Below are 5,657 nucleotides of genomic sequence, written 5' to 3' on the forward strand. Positions count from 1 at the left end.
TCCTTGAGGTAAAAATAGTAACCTCATTGGCAATATGTTCGTCTTATTTAGCAAAGAAGTAATACAAATATGATTACATCTAAATATGACTAAATACTTCTTTTTTTGTTTTTTGCACTGTATACCGTTCTGTACGGCACAGAAGTTTTACCTCACAGCAGGCTGCAGGTTCAGTTTTCAGAAACTTGTGTCTGTCAGCAAGACACTCAACCTGGACCGCACCGTGACATAACCTGCTGAATAATTATCTGTGTGTAAGCTATGTAATACACCCAGGGCAAAAACCCCCTGCTTGTTCAATAAATCACATCCAGACTGAACTCACTCACTGAGAAAAACAGTACGCACACTGTTTTCTGCACTTGTCAACTCGTCTCAGAAGATACTGTAATATACACATACCAGTTTACCCACTGTAATATACACAGGAATGTTTAAATTTAGTTGCTCTTTGTGTTGCCCTGCATTGCAGGCATTGTAAGCCTGTGTTGCACCCATTTGCTCATTTAATCAAATATCTGAAGTTTAATAATAAAAAAAAGCAATAGTGACATTATTTATTCCTGTAGTGGATTATGTGCCTCTTGGACCTTCAATCATATGATTGTAAACTTTAAACTTTTTTTTTATATAACTTTGATTTATAATAATAATAAAACCAAGATGGAAACCGGACCTGTTTTTTTTTTGGTTGTTTTTTTGGCATGTTAATAGCCATTCATGAAGACAAAATGGCTTCATCCATCACAAACAAGGAATCAAACAAGCACAACTAATGGAGAAACAAAAAATGATTCGGTTTTCAATTGGACATATTAGGAGTATTAGGCTTGCTGAATGGATGTCTCCCTGTGGGATGTGTAATTGGCCGTAATTATGACATTGATTCAGGTCTGCATTCCAGTGCGGCGTTTGGGTTCCCAGCAGTGAGTCTCGGAGCCTGCCGCCCCATTATAACACGATACTGATCTCAAACCGATGGCTCCGGATTGGGCCTTGTGCAGTGCCCTGTCCAGCTCTGAGGAACGAGGCACCAAACAAAATGTCCCCCTCCCTGTGGGAAACGGCTGCGGCAATCAGCCATCTCATTATCTCATTATCAGATAAACGCATGTCTTACAGAGGCAGGGGGGTGGATAACCTCCGAACGGTGGTTAGGTTGTCGTAGAAATGTGTTCAAATTTAAAAAGCATTAAAGCTAAACAGAAAACTATTTTTTCTTCACCTTTCCATTTCCAGTGAATGATAAAAGGCAACATCGAACACTTAAGTCAGAGCCAATCCTGTTATTACTTACCAGTGATTAACCGATTGGCCTGGTTGGAATGCTTTAATGTGTATCGCTCAATGTGTGTATTGAGTATTAAAACACCTTCAATTCAGCTAAGAGCTTAGGATTTCATAATGCACTTACAATGTCAGACCTCAAGACCATACAATGGCACAGTCTAATGCTTGGTGGTACAGTGCTCAGTTCATCACACTAATTGCTGTCAAACTTAACCTGGGTTCTTTAAAGTATAATGCACCTAAAGTATAATGTACAAAATTGCTTGGATTTCTGGTTTCTTTAAACTGTCATCTGGAAACTTCAATCCATTTTGATGTGGAAATGCACAAGTATACCACAGTGGGGATCAAACCGGCAACCTCTCACATAAAGGGCTATAATGGCTGAAATTAAGGTACCTGAAATAACTCTGCTGACCTTTCCCATTTGAGCATTGAGATACTGAAATGGAGTCCTTTCACTGGAATTTGGTCCATGTAAGCGTCGCAGCCTGAAATGACTTGTACCTCCTACTCATAAGACACTTTATAGGAGAATCAAATGCCTGTGCTCTTGTGTACTTTCCTCATTCCAGACTTTCACAGATCTGGAGACTGTAATAAGCTTTGAGAGCATTGGCAGCGTGCATTTATTAGCCTCCCACACTAAATAAGGCCTGGCTGGAGGGGGTGGGGGTAATGGGGGTAGGGGGTGGGCATAATGCATGTGATCCATTTATTCCTCCTACCAGGCCTCAACGTGAGGGACTGCAGTGGTACCCATGGCAACGGGTCTATCGAAGGCCTGATATCAATAAGCAAGAGACGACGAGAGGCTGTTTGGAATAAAATGGCCGCCATGAAAAAGGTTAAAGCATGACAAGTGTTTCCAGTGGAGGAGATCGCTGTCGAGGGGTAACCTCGCTGACAATAAGATGAGTTATTCAAGGGATGTTCTCATCAGAAACTGTGAGGGGGCCCACAGCACAGGTAAATTATGGTAATCTGACAGTGGATTTGTTTTATAAAACAAAAAATGCAACTGATATCAAAAAATATTCAGTCTTACAGATCAGTTCACTGGCATAGGCTATTATACCACTCGCTTTTGTGTTGTGTTCAAGAATCTAATAAACTGAAATGTTTCTACATGTAATATAAACTGGACGCAAAGGACCCCAAGAATATAAGGTCATTGAGGGAGGCATTGCCAAATGTCAAACACTCCCAGAACTTCTCTTATCTGAGAGGTTTCTGTGCAGGCCTCTCTGTGGAAGTGTTGGGAAGCAGGAATTCGCTAATTAAGGCTGCGTTAAAGCTACAAGACAAACTATGCTGGTTTGCACAATTGCGAGCTGGCAGAATCATCACATACTCACAATGGGTCCATTCATGGGCTTCCTTCAGACCGGAGGAAAAAAGCAGCCGTTAGCAGCTGAGTAGATATAATTGCAATCACTCAGCTCGTCTGCTGCTGATAGCCCGAGCCATGGGAAATTCCTTGTCAAGAGGGACTCGACTCGACGCGAACACGAAGGTTCTGCAGCTCACTGGCAGGCTTTGTGTGCAGCCGTTCGGGGTGAATGAGTTAAGGCATGTTCGCTTAACTGTCATTAAGCCACATTTATGTAGAGAACACGATTAAAACGTGAGGTAAGGCTGTGGGAGACCTGCCCGGGTTTGTGTAATTGCTGGGAGTCATCCATAATGAGGCCTCCATTAGGGAGGTCTAGGGCTGAGGGATGCTATGGATTCCATGACCAAATTAGTCTGCTGTGAAAGACACGCACTACAAAAAAAAAACTAAAAGTCAGTATCTTGCCAAGTATTTTAGTCTTATATTGAGATTTAATCTTATTTCTTTTACTTTTTTGCTGAATAACACAAAAACATTGCCAGTGAGGTTTGACTAATTTTAAGATATGCCAATGGGGTGAGAGAATTTCATTTGTCAAGCAAACAGTAACTTTAAACAAGCAAGCTCTCTACTTGAAGGAAAAAATACGATCTTAAGTCTTAAGACTCTTAAGAATAAAACACTTAAGACAGTCATTTTGTGCACTAAACTTATATAAAACTGCCTTATGAATGGAAAATGGTTGACATTTATATAGTGCCTTTATCCAAAGTGCAATTGATGCTTCTCATTCACCCATTAATACACACACTCACACACCAATGGTCATTGGCTGCCATGCAAGGCACCGACCAGCTCGTCAAGAGCATTTGGGGGTTAGGTGTCTTCGTTTAGACACACCCAGGGTGGGATCAAACCAACAACCCCCAGACTGCTCTTACCATCTGAGCCAATGTCACCCTCAATGTATGATGCAAATGGCATTACTTTACATTAATGGCATTTTAGCAGACGCTGTTATCCAGAGTGCCATAGAGTTGATTAGACTAAGCAGGAGACAATCCTCACCTGGAGCAATGCAGAGTTAAGGGCCTTGCTCAAGGGCCCAACGGCTGTGTATAATCTTATTGTGGCATAAATTACACGACTAATTCTAATGTATAATTAAAATTCTAATTCAAATTTCCTTGTCTTGGGTCAAGGCTTTCTCACTGAAAAGGGTTAATTGCTCGGCAAACATTCTCCAGGCCATAATCATGTTTGACATCCATTGTAACATCGCTGCTGGATTTTTATAATTGGTGGGGCAAAGTGCTTAATAGATGGCAAAACAGTAGCTCCCTCAGGTCAGATGTCAAGTGCCTTCATCACAACCCCATACGCAGAGCTTCACTTTTCCAATCTATTTTATCCCATCTTGCACAAAAGGACACAGCTATTAAATTCCACCCTTGTGTCCATGGTTGGTTCCTTGCATTAAGTGTAAAACTAACAGTGGATCCTCGCCCTTGTGAAATATAAAATGAAGGTTTATTGGTAGGTAGACTGAGGGTCCTTGAGAACATGTGCATTCTGTGAAAATGTCCTCATCAACCTTTGATTAACACTGTTGGGGAGCAAACGGCATACATGGAGATAAAACGTTCCCAATCCCTTGGGTGTGGGACTTATGGCATGCTGTGTAGTATTCAGTCCAAGGAATGCAATCAGGAGAGATCTTTAGTAATGGCTCCATACAGTGATGATAATAAGCAATAAAATCATCATTCCTTTATCCAGGTTATAAAACCTGTGCATACCCAAGGATTAGCATCAGGAGTAACGGCCTGCTTAGTCCTCGTGCTGACAAGCTGAGCTAAAGCATGGCGTAACGTAAGTCATACTGATTCAATTAAAATCACAAAGCTATGTTTATGACAACATGGCATCTTTACAGATCCAGAACATGCTTACCTGCTTAGATACTTTCCAGTTTGTCTCCGGTGCCAGACATCTCAATGCTCATACACTAGCACTGGAATTTGTCAGTAAATTAGTTGTGATTTGGTATTCCTTGTAGGCGATTTTAGCCTATTGAAATAGTTGTGCTCAGAGCGACGCTGAGTATATTAGATCTGGGAAAGTAGTCATTAGTCAGTGGGCGCATAACTTTAACCAAGTGTGTTGGTATCGCTGCAGGCCGTTCCACTAGACGCGGTAAAGTAGATTTTTAATTGCTATTTTGAACAGCTGAGGTTAGTGCCTTCACTCATGTTGCAGAAACGCAACCCGTGAACTTCAGTGTGATAACAGCTAGCATGCTTGTCTGTGCTCTCCCAAATCTCAATAGGAGTTTGCAGTAATGGGCACTGATATAGATGGCCTATACGATTTGGCATTTCAAATTTGGGAGGGGGGGGGGGGTTAACAGAGAAACAGCTGCTCCTGGCAGACCTGATTTCACCTGGTTCTCTAAAAAAGTCCAACAGCTGTTTTAATTTAGTTCATCTGCCAAATTTTGCTGTGGTTTCAAAGGACCTGTGGATCTTTCCAAATGTGGATCCAAATGTTGTGTTTCAGCATGTGCCAACCACCACTGTGTAAGTCATGTACAAGGGGATGGCTGTAAAACAATGATTAAAGTGCTTTGTTTTAAAACCCACAGGTTTGGCAGCGCATAACCCAGGGAACTGTCTTGTTTTTCAGCATTGTTTTTCAGATGTCAGATATCAGACAAACGAAAGCCATAAAATATTATTTAAATACTCAATGTTTTCAAAAAGCTCTCGTGTGATAGCACTGGTTGTTTGACCGAGCTCCTTGCCAAGCTTTTTGTAATCCGAACTGTACCAAGAAAATCATAGCTACATTTATAGAATCTACTTTATTCCAAATTTGAAATATGGCATGTTTGGTATTGCATCATGAACATTATTAAACAGGATGTTGTATTGCTTTGAACTAATGCTGAAAATGTATTTGAACTTGTTTCTTCTAGCCCTTTTTAGGTTGTGCATCAAAAACATTCAGAAGGAAATATTATCTTACTCAG

The sequence above is a fragment of the Conger conger genome, chromosome 14 (genome assembly GCF_963514075.1).
Source record: "Conger conger chromosome 14, fConCon1.1, whole genome shotgun sequence".
NCBI classification, from domain to species: domain Eukaryota; kingdom Metazoa; phylum Chordata; class Actinopteri; order Anguilliformes; family Congridae; genus Conger; species Conger conger.